The following is a 12,558-nucleotide window of genomic DNA, read 5'->3' as shown; positions in this document are numbered from 1 at the left end:
TTACCAATATTAGTGAACTACTGCCCACAGATTTATGGTATTTTTGTACAGGAATAAGGATATTCACAAATTTTATGAAATTTTATAAAAGTTGCTGATTTTGCATTATACTTATTAAAAGCCACCAACTTCATATTATTGTCAATGTGTATTTTTTCCTGTTCCTAGGAATAAGTGCAAAATGTAAAATGTATTTTCATGTGATAGGCAATATTTTGCTTGTCACACACATGTAAATCTACATACTCTGAACTGCAAAATGTATTCCTAGAATACTGTAGCCATGTTTAATCAAACACAAAACATTTTAAAACACTTACTAACCTACATCACATTACTGCACTGAAGATATGTTGAATCCTATTTTATGTAACATTCGCGTTATGTGATATTATTAAAAACCCATGCATCAATGTTTCTATTGAGAAAAGTATCTGCTCCTTTTAAATTGAACTTTGTTTATAGTGAGTCTTTTTATGGATGCTGGCAAGTTATGGGATGTGTGTGTTCGTGCTGGTTTGAAAAAGATAGATTATTTATAACGAATTTCATGAAGGAATAAAGATGTCAAGAGGTTGTAGTCAGTGTCCCCAGTTCTTTGAACAGTCTTGTGCAGAACATTCCTGACTTCACACTGCAATTAATTGGTATTACATGATTTTGGGCTCTGAAAAGTGTACCTTGGCTAGGTTAGTTACTCCCCAAAAATGATACAGTACGACATCAAGGAATAAAAGTAAGCAAATTATGCTAGCTTTTATATTTTTGTATCATATTTGCCTGACAACATCCACTTTGCAAATAAAGATTTGTTTACCAACAGTTTTCAGTGTGTTCCTTCCACCTGAGTTTATTATCAAGTTGTAATCCCGGGAATTTAACAGCATCAGCCTCTCCTATCAGCTTGTAGTCAGATTTTAAACACATGCATGAGGAAATCACTTAAAAGCTCAGTACTACATATAGCGTGCATTTTCAAAGTTTAGTGACAAAGCATTGGCTAAGAACCACTTATTATTGTCCATAAAAATTTCGTAAGCCACTCTTTATAGAATTATACTTGATTTGCTATCTATTTCAGAGTTCGTTTTATCTTAAAAAAACTAACTTTATAAAAAAAGTCTTTAAAACAACATGTTTAAGCTGCATATGAATTATTTATTGCTAGGCAACTGTTCAGGACTAGCTCATCATTAGATATTTGACAGAGGCTATAATAAACAGAATTAAATGGTTAGTCGTGACACCACATAATGAAAGAAAACAATAAAAGTAACCATGCCTGCACTGTCACTGGTTCTCATGTCCAAGGCATCATGCATACTGCTAGCATTACTGATTTGAAACTTTCTGCCAGATTAAAACAGTTTGCCAAACCAGTGCGCTCCTAGGAACTTCATCTTCCATGGGCTGGTTTTTACTGACTGAGCAATGTAAGCTCAACTCATTACCCTCCCTCAAAGTTCTACTGCTGCTAGTACCTTTCTCCTCTCTCCCATAGAAAGTGCTTGCACACGAAAGTGAAGGTCTCAGGTTTGACAAGCAGTACGGCATGCAATTTCAACCTGCAAGGGAGTTTCACATGCTAACTTGTGAAAGTCATGAGATCAAACTAACCATTCATGCTGTCTTCACTAAAAGATCAACTGTACTCAATCCATGTGTTCTGATAGTCTGCGGTGTATATTGACGCAACTCTCATCACAAACAATGGATGACTTATCTATTCTCTCAGCGTATGATAAAAGACAAAAACGTCTCCCTTAAATCAGTTGACAGAAAAGGAAAAGTGTTTAAAATTACTCTTTGTAATAAACTTCAGTTCAGTATGTGCAAAATACATCAATATTAGCAAAATCCCACTCAAATCTTAGCTGTACAACCTGCTATATAGCATTACTAAATGTAAACTCAGAAGCACGTAAACACCTTATGAAGTAAAACAAAGTTTTGCTGTATTATATGCGTGATGTGCCTAGCCATCATACTAACTCTACAAAATTATGTGGATTGTTAAAAATTAGGGTACATTTTTAGTAACATACACATACAGATCTGTTCCTTAATACCCCATCAGTCCAAAAAGTATTGAGACTGGATGTATAAAAAAATAGAGAAAAATTAATTACAATGGACAAACTTTCACGCAGCCAATTGAAACTGACAGAAAACTCCTTCTTTGGGGTATTATTTAACTCACACATCACATTGGCCTGAATGTCCGTCATGTGAATCTTGCACTTCATCATTTTGTGGTAGGTTCATATTGTTAACACCAAGTCTTGTCATTCATGATGATTTTTTCCAGCGAAGAACAGTCCACACCTTACATTTCAGTCAAGTCACGGTAGGTGTTCGTGCATCGTTGTTTTAATTCTAGAGTGCGGACTTGCCCCTTTTCAAAACATTCTGGAGAATGTCTTGAATACTTGATTTAGAGATTGTAAATATGTCTCATTAATAATAATTGCTTTTTTGACATAAGACGACGAAAATGTGACAAAAAGATGATGCTGTAAGCATCAGAATATGCACACCAGCAGACTTGCAGCACATATCTATTCCTTAGTTTGCTTCCAAAATGCCCAGTATAACTATTTCCATGAAGGATCATGCACTGCAGTAGAACTCTTTTAAAAGAACTGTGAATGTTTGTCATGTCTGCTAGGGATCTGGATGATGTTTGGTTTGTGGGGCACTCAACGGTGCAGTTTCAGCACTCGTACAACGTCCCAATCCTTACACAGTCCAATCTCGCCACATTCATGAATGATGATAAAATGATGAGGTAAACCCAGTCCCCAGACAGAGAAAATCCCCAACCTGGCTGGGACTCAAATCTGGGACCCTGGATCCAGAGGGCTAAGGGTCGGGAGAAAATGGTTACAGAATTCGAAAACACAGCTTCTTTTGAAGAGCAAGAAGTTGATCCGATGTCTGTCAAAGATGTAGCCACAGCATTGCAGGAGGGGTCGAGTGGTGGTGTGCAAATGTGCAGTGCACAGGGAATTGACAGATTATTGGACATGCATGTGACCATGGTGCATAAAATCCTATGAAACACCCTACATTGCTATCCATTCAAGATCACCAATGTTCAGGAGTTGATTCCTGCTGACCTGCAGGCGAGATAAATCTTGGCTCTGGAATGCTTACTCACATGGAAATGGGCATTGAATGGGCATGAAACATTCTGTGGACAGACAAAGCACTTTTCTATCTTCAAGAACACGTCAATATGCAGAATTGCAACAGAAAATCTGTGTGGTATCACTTATTTTGCAAAGGCGACTGGTACAGGTTGGTACATCGTTTATTGTAGGACCATATTGTTTTTTAAGGATATGAGTCCTATGAGTCTTGTTACCTGTAACATCACTGGTAAATGCTACGCGAGTCTTTTGCGCACCGACGTCATTCCATCCCTTCAACAGTGTGACGTGTAGATAAGATCATTTTTATGTGAGATGGCACTCCTTCACACATCACAAAGCCAGTGAAGCAGCTGCTGTGGGGCGTTTCGGAACTGGTACAGTTATCAGCTGTCATTTCCCTAATGACCATCCCGATCACCTGATCTTAATCTGTGTGACTTCCAGCAGTGGGATTATCTGAAAGATAAGAAGGGAAGTGTGATAGCACCAGTGTTGTTCTCTATACACATAAAGGATTTGGCGAACGGTGTGGGCAGCAGTCTGCAGTTGTTTCCTGATGTTGCTGTGGTGTATGGTAAGTTGTTGAAGTTGAATGACTGTAGGACGGTACGAGAAGACTTATACAAAATTTCTAGTTGGTGGGATGAATGGCAGCTAGCTCTAAATGTGGGAAAATGTGAGTTAATGTGGATGAGTAGGAAAAACAAACCTGTAATGTTCAGATACAGCATTAGTAGTGTACTGCTTGACACAGTCACATCATTTAAATGTTTGGGTGTAATGTTGCAGAGCAGTGTGAAATGGAAAGAGCATGTGAAGACTGTGGTAGGGAAGACGAATGGTCGACTTAAGTTTATTGGGAGAATTTTAGGAAAAAGTGATTCATCTGTAAAGAAGGCAGCATATAGGAGGCTTGTGCAACCTATTCTTGAATACTGCTCGAGTGTTTGGGATCCGTACCAGGTGGGAGTGAAGGAGGACATCGTAGCAGTTCGTAGGCGGGTTGCTAGATTCGTTACCAGGAGGTTCGAACAAAATGTAAATGTTATGGAGATGCTTCAGGAACTCAGACGGGAATCCCTGGAAGGGAGGTGACATTCTTTTCAAGGAACACTATTGAGAAAATTTAGAGAACCAGCATTTGAAGCTGACTACCAAATGATTCTACTGCTGCCAACATACATTAATCACTTAAACAGTCAGACAAAAACCTCTTTCATATACTTTAAGCCAAACTTTACGTAATTATTGTAACAAACTCTCAGTGTGTCTTATCTTTCACTTTAATATTCCTTGTCCTGCTTGTACTTAACCGTTTTGATTCACTGCGTTATCTTTAACCTTTTTATTTTTTGAGATTCAAAGATTCTGTTATCGTATTTTCAAGTTATGTTATATGAGGAGAAATGATAACATGAGACACCAATTTTTCCTTTATCATGCACAGGGCCTGAGCTTCATTTTATTTAGCCATTTTCTTAATTTTCAGTGTCTCCACAAAGTTTCGTCAGGCGTGAATGCTGGTGGTAAACTACTTCCCCACTAAGCGGAAGCTAGTAAAAAAAAGAAACAAAGAACCTAAGCGTCACCGCCACTTTAAAGTATCATTAATATTCACTCAGATCAAAGCAAATCTCTCCCTCTTCAGGCGTTGGCATATGTGTACCCTCTGTACCAAATTTAAAACACTCAGCACTCACAATTTCAAAGAGACAATTATCGTGCTCCTCTCATTCAATAGGTCTTGGTTCTGTCAGTTTTGTTGGGTGGAAAATTACTATTACACCAATTCGCGCACATCACAAAGTGTCTGACACAGATTGGTTCTCCTGTTTACATTAATCAAACTAGGACGTCCATTCTCACAATAATTACACTACAATCACAGGCCGCACTTTTAATTTGAGAGTTTTCTCAGTTGGGGATTCTGTTACCGTAGGACTCCCCCACAATTACAACCAATACAGTCACACACTCACGCCAAAGCTTTAGCAAATCCTTATTACAGAAGTGGCAACGGCACATGTACCTTTGTGCTTATCCTTATTAAACCAATCACTCACAAATTCTTTGTGTGAAGGCGATACCAAATACACACAATCAAGACTGAAAAGAACCTCCCCTAAGCACGAGATACGGAATGCCTGATTGCAAGTAACTCCAAGGTTAGCTCCACCAAACTTTACACTATCACTAATCACTTGAAGATGTGAGAAAAACCAATCTCTTAGCATGTCTCACGACGAATTACTCTTTTAAAGCAAACTCCAAATATCATTGCACATCCCACTACCGATTGTGAACAATACACCTCGTGCAATAGTTACATATAACTTCCCATATAGGCCATAACCCCATCACGGGTTCAACTAATAATTTTAGAAGCCCAAATCCGACATTAAATCTCTTGAGCGCCAACTCCAAGTAGGCTTACACTTCCCAAGTGTCACAAACTGACTGACATTACCCCGTGACCTCAATGGTGACTAACTCCCCGATGTCTCAAATGTAACTCTCTACACAAGATCTCAATGGTAACTCCTCGTGAGACAAGGGACAAAACCAAGAACCAGAATTTTTGAACAAACAAACATGTCACATTAATTGTCTCGTTTTCACAACTTTCATTATTAGATGCTTTCATTCCTCTTCAATAGCAGCCAGCTGTGTATCAGTCGATATCTTTGCCGCGCGCCACACTGCTGCTATCGTTGCGGTTGTGTGACATCTCTGGCCGCGACAGGCTCCGCTGCATATGCTCTTTCTACCACATAATTTTGACAACATTTTCAGAAGCAAATACAAATAAAATTAACAACCCTCATATATATATATATATATATATATATATATATATATATATATATATATATATATATATATATATATAAAAAAATAAAGATGATGTGACTTACCAAACGAAAGCGCTGGCAGGTCGATAGACACACAAACAAACACAAACATACACACAAAATTCTAGCTTTCGCAACCAACGGCTGCTTCATCGGTAAGAGGGATGGATATGTGTGTGTGTGCATGAGTGTATACATGTCCCTTTTTCTCCCCAGGGTAAGTCTTTCCGCTCTCGGGATTGGAATGACTCCCTACCCTCTCCCTTAAAACCCACATTCTTTCGTCTTTCCCTCTCCTTCCCTCTTTCCCGACGAAGAAACTGTGGGTTGTGAAATTTGTGTGTGTGTGTTTGTGTTTGTTATTGTTTCTATCAACGTACCAACGCTTTCGTTTGGTAAGTTACAGAATTTGACACTTTGATAAAAAGTTGAGGCGACTTACGTACGTAATGCCACGTACGTAATGCCACGTACGTAATGCCACGTACGTAATGCCACGTACGTATACCACTTGCACAACTTTTCAATTTTGGGGCATTACAACCCCCCTCCCAGAAAAAAAAATAATTCCAGACCAATATTCTTAATATCGGTTGAAACTATTCCAGGCTCAAATATCATAAATTTCCTTTGTAACCAAAAAGCTTATGTTCACGAATCACCGTGGTGTTAGAAAGCATCGCTTATGCAAATCTTAGCTTGCCCTTCTGAACTATGGATGAAGGGCAACTGGGAGGTTCCATATTTCTAGATTTCTGAAGAGCATTTGACCCAATGCTCCACTGCAGACTATTAATGAAGGTATGGGCATATGGAATAAGTTCCCAGGTATGTGAGTGCCTCAAAGACTTTTTAGGTAATGGAACCCAGTATATTGTCTTCGATGGCGGTGGTTCATCAGAGACAAGGGTAATATTGGTGTGCCCCAGGAACATGTGATAAGACCACTATTATTATCCACATACATAAATGATGTGGGCAGCAATCTGTGGTTGTTTGTTGATGTTACTTTGGTGTGCGAGAAGGTGTTGAAGCTGAGTGACCATAGAAGGCTGTAAGATGACATAGACAAAATTTCATATTTAAATTGGTAAATGGCAACTACTCGTAGAAAAATGTAAGTTAATGCAGATGAGCAGGAAAATAAAACTGTAGTGTTTGTATGCTGCTTGGCACAGTCACCACATTTAGATATATGGGCATAATGTTGCAAAGCGATATGAAATGGAAATAGCATGAGGGGATTGTGGTAGGGAAGGCAGATGGCCAATTTTGGTTTATGGGAGAATTTTGGGCAAGTGTGGTTGACGTATTCTTGACTACTGCTCGAGTGTTTGGGATCCACGCCAGATTAGATTAAAGGAAGCCATCGAAGCAGTTCAAAGGCGGGCAGCTAGATTTGTTACCAGTAGGTTTGAGCGATATGTTACTATTCTGGATATGCTTTGGAAACTTAAATGGGAATACGTGGAGGGAAGGTGACTCTTTTTTTTTCTCGAGGAATGCTATTGAGAAAATTTAGAGAACTGACATTTAAAGCTGACTGCAGAACTTTTCTACTGCCACCAAGATACATTTTGAGTAAGAAACACGAAGACAAGATACAAGAAATTGGGGTTCATATGGAGGCATATAGACAGTGGTTGTTCCCTCACTCTATTTTCGAGTGGAACAAGGAAAGAAACGACTAGTAGTGATTCTGGGTAACCTCTGCCAAGCACCATATGGTGGCTGCGGAGTATGCATGTAGATATAAAGGTACATGTAGATAGTGGAACAAGGAAAGAAATGACTAGTAGTGATTCAGGGTAACCTCTGCCAAGCACTATACGGTGGTTGCGGTGTGTGCATGTAGACATAGAGGTACATGTAGATTTGTGAATGGAACTTGAAACTAAAATAATGTTGAAATAAATAATGTGTATTATAAAAAAATCATTCTCTTTTATTATATGAGGTGACAGCTATGTGTATAATCAGGCCATGTTGTTAATCAAAGTCCCAAACATCACTTGAATAATAAATGACACTGTTCAACAACATTTAAGTTAGCAAAGCATGTCACCCATTTTCTTTCTAAATCGTAAGTGCTGAATTTAAAAATGAAATCAGTTTTGGCTATTGGGCTGAGTTTTCTTGTGACACATTGTGTTTGTTGCCACTTGCATCTCAACATTGGAAGTTTTGACAGTTGTAGTAAGTGACTGCTTGTTGCTCAAAGTTAGCAAAGGTTTATGCTTTGTGTTAATTCAAAATAAGAAATGCCTCACTAATTGTATTTGTTGTATCTATGGAGAGTTAACTCTGAAGTCTTAAAAATAGAAACTTAATACTCTTGTAAAGGAGTGCTGCAAACTTTACCTCAGGTGTAAATGTGTCCAACAGACCAACAGTTGGGCTGCCCACCGATGCTGTTCTTCATGAACTTCCTTTTCTGACAGACTTTTTGGAAGGATCATGTCAAATGTCCTTTGCTGTTCCCATGATTTTTTGGGCTCAGTAGACCCCTTAACAAACTGTTCATTTTGTCTGACAATATATCACCTTGAAAATAAAGAAAACTATGTAATACCATATTTTCTGCCGTATAAGACGCTCCGGCGGAAAAGATGCTCCCCACTTAAAAGACTTTGTATGTCCACAGTCATCAAATATTTAGGCAATTTAATTAGGAAAATGTGCTCTATCTTTAATTATCAACCTCAAATCCGCAAAATTTATCCTCAGAGCGGAAGGAAAAAACACTTGGAGCCACCATATGAGAATCTGAATCAGTGCATTACTGATTCTACAGTTCTTAAATAACTTGATCAGTTTTTCAGTTTTTATAGAGTCCCATGAAGCTTTGACCCACTCACAAACTTGAGAAACGTAGGTCTCTTCCTACTACCTGTCAATGCTATTTCAAAATCCGTAGATTGCACCCATCTGTTCCAATCCTCGTTCATAAGTCCCTTAAGTGGTCTGTTGATACATAAATCTAATGGTTGAGGCAAACTAGTTAGTCCTTCTGGAATTAAAGCTAACTGAGAGTATTCAATTCATTCAGTCTCTTTTTAATGTCTTCTGTTCTGTGGGAACGAAACTGATCCCATACTAAAAGGGTAGGCTTCAGAAAGAAGGCCTCCAGATCATCTAGATCAAATTTTATCTATATGCAACTTATACCTCCTCCATCCTTCCAGCCTCTACAGGGCCTATACAACCTGGGACAACTGGGAGGTTTGGGAAAAACCCGGGAATTTTTTCATCTGGGAGAAAACCAGGAAAAACCCAGGAATTTTTTAGAGTTCTGGGAAATTTTCATTGTTTTAGTTTCAGTTAAATTTTTGTAGCTTTGACTGGTAAGAACAAATACTCAGACAAAGGATATTACTGTATCTCACTACTGCAGAATAGTACTGCAGCAATAAAACATGAATGAGAGAAGAGAAAAAAAAACAAATAAAAAAATAAAAAAAAATAATAAAAATAAAACCTAAGTTGTAAGGGAAATGTGCCATATACAACAACAAAACACAACCGTCTGCCAACAGCAAGAAGTGTCAAAGTCTTTAGGAAGACTATGCAATGCATAATGACAACAAATTGCCTCTGATGAGCTTGACATCACAACTGCTTGCATTAGATTTGTTTGAGCAGTTGCGAGCGAGCTCATGCACTTGTACAGTTGAGTCGCGTATGAGTAGTACCTTCTCCCACTTCTGGCTATGGAAGCATGGCAGTTAGCTGTACAAGCTATAGGAGCAAGCAGCCAGATGCTACCCAGAAAAAGTTTACTGGTGCACCTAAGCTGCCAGATTCACGCATGCGCAACGGACCCAGATCTAGCGGGGGGCAGACTGGGGTATCTGCCCTGGGTGTCAATTTCGGAGGGGGGAGAGGGCACCAAAGTCGTTTTCTTGAGGAAAAAGGCCTTGTTTCACGAAGCGCCTAGCATCCAGAGCACGTTGGTCTATTGATTATTCATATGGTTTTGAAACACATCCCTGTTGGTTTTTGAACAGATTCTAAATGGATTTTTGAATGCGTGCACAGTATACGTGATGTCTCTGCCAGAAGAATCCCCATTGCATCTAGAAATAAACTTTACTGCAGACAAAAGGGGACGGCGCTATGTGAGCTGAGCGGAATAAAGCCGAATGGGTGAATGCCAGTCACTGTTTATGTGGTTGTCTGGATTTGCGAATGATCGCATTGTTATAATTAATTGCAAAATCTGTGGATTCAGACTGCTAGAGTGGAAATAAACCACTAACAGGAATAACAGGTAAGAAAGATTACGTATTTTCTTCTTGATATAAACAAGATAATGAAGTTTCGACAGAAAATTTTTGGCCAGTTTGGTACACTAGTAAGGGCCAGTTGTACAGTCCTGGCTAACGGCCGCCAAAGTTCTATTCTGGGAGTAGCGCGGAAAACGTGTTGTATGAATATGTAAAAACGCCTAACCAGGAAATAAATACGGGATAACTAAACCACTAAACCGGTGATTCTGATAAGTGCCATGTCACAGACTGCGCGGCCCCTCCCGCCAGAGATTCGATCCTCCCTTGGGCATGGGTGTGTGTGTTGTTCTTTGTATAAGTTAGTTTAAGCAGTGTGTATGTCTAGGGACCAATGACCTCAGCAGTTTAGTCCCTTAAGAATTCACACACATTTGAACATTTTTTGATTGTGGTAGGGTTAGTGAAGTTTACCGGAGAATAAGTTGACACTGGCAGGAATAGTTACAGACTTAGTGATGACAAGATTGTTTGTTAGAACGAGGATGGAGAAGAAACGGAGACATCACACAAATTGTGGAAGAATATGATGATTCCAAATTTATATAAAAATGTTTCAAAAGCTAGAGCGTATGAATGAAATGTGGAACTATTTCCTAACACAATACTCTTTGCTTGTAGTAGGCCTAATAGCCATTTGACATTGGTACTTCGTGAATTATATTCTGTCGTGTTATAAAAATGACCATTTGTGCCAAAACAGTCTCCTTCATTTGGTGTGCGTTACATGAGTTCTTGTTCTCCCGGTTACAAATAGTCCCATCCAGTATTAATTACGAGTTTATTTTTTTAAGAGGGCCAGTATGTCAAACTGGCCGACTGGGAGCAGGAGAGGCACCATAGAACACTTTAATTTGCACTGTCCTGAATATAGTTTGATGGCATCCATTACAGAATATTTGAATTCCACAGAGCGAAATACAGTGACATGCGATAGAAGAATGCTGTGCAAAGTGGCGTGGCACTTTGGCACACTTACGACCAAATAACATGTCTTACATTTCCTCGAACACATTTGTGTCATGTATCAGACTCTTCAGAAAAATGTGCGCTACAAAATGAACATATTTTTGAAAAGTCGATTTTTGTAAAATTTTTGGTGTCCTACCTCAAAGGCTCGAGGGAGAAGGGGTGCCACTATCTAGTGTTGCCCTGGTTTGGAAATATCATAGATCCAGGGCTGATGCACAGAACAGTCTGATTTGTAGTGGGGAGGTGGGTAGTCTCCACGTGGCCCATGTTTACATTTAATGGTTTCGCTGTTCCCTCTTATTTCTCTTATGGCAAATGAAAACAAAACAGATTTCTGTGACCGGGAGCTATCAAGTGAATTAAAATACATTCACATAATTATGGAAGACTAAAATATGTTATTAGTTTCAGATTTTATTTCCAACTTTCTGACAGTTGAGCATTACTCACCTTGCAGAACAGTGAAGTTATTTTTGTTGGTTTGCTAAAGAAAGTCGGCCTTTGTTAATCTTCGCTGCTGAGGCAGTCAAGTTATTGGAAATGAAATGTTTATTCCACACTATTGGCTAGGTTCATTTGTTCGCTGCATTTCAAGTGCATGTTTCCATCTTCTGAAATATTATGCCATAATAAAGAACCAAACATGAGATAATACTCATACAGTACTGGTACTCCAAGAAAATTTACATTCAAATCTGGACATACAAATGTGTACTTTAAGCTGAATTATGCATTTTAGTATGGTTCACGAAATTCTGGTGCTCTTGAAGTATCCTTCATGTCTTGTTTCTTTTATGACATAATGTAAGATCTTTTAATGTTGTACACGTATGAACGTAAGAGCTTCCTGCAGCATCGTAGCTGTGCAAGCACGATGATGCCTGTTATCTGGCGCTCTCTGGCAGCTGCTGAAATGAACCTATTTCTAACTTGTCGACGGAAAATATTGTGAATGGTTGTTTGAAAAATCATTACTTTCAAAGTAAATTTCCTTTTACGCAAGGTGAGAGAATGTATGATGAATTTGTTAAAATCACAGAGCATTTGACTCTCATTTAAAAATCAACTCTTTGAAGACAACCATTTAGAATAATTTTGAACCCAGAAGATTAGGTATTTATGTCGTTGTTAAAAATTTTACTGGCACATTTGTGTGATGTATCTTAATGTGTAATATGCGCAAAAAAGATCAGCATTATATGCGAAAGTTAACTTCTCATGCAGCTTGTTAATCTTAGAGACCAATATTATATGTGGAAGCTTTTCTTTTCTTGTAGCAACATTATGTATATT

General features: G+C 38.6%; 1 protein-coding gene across 4 annotated transcripts in view; it reads left to right on the top strand.

Annotated features, from left to right (window-relative positions):
- Positions 1-12,558, top strand: part of LOC124607036 (tonsoku-like protein) — a 276,592-nt gene that overhangs the window by 96,536 nt on the left and 167,498 nt on the right. The window lies entirely within an intron of this gene.

Source organism: Schistocerca americana, chromosome 3, assembly GCF_021461395.2.
Source record: "Schistocerca americana isolate TAMUIC-IGC-003095 chromosome 3, iqSchAmer2.1, whole genome shotgun sequence".
NCBI classification, from domain to species: domain Eukaryota; kingdom Metazoa; phylum Arthropoda; class Insecta; order Orthoptera; family Acrididae; genus Schistocerca; species Schistocerca americana.
Note: the sequence above shows the minus strand (reverse complement) of the source record. Positions and strands in the feature narration are given on the sequence as shown.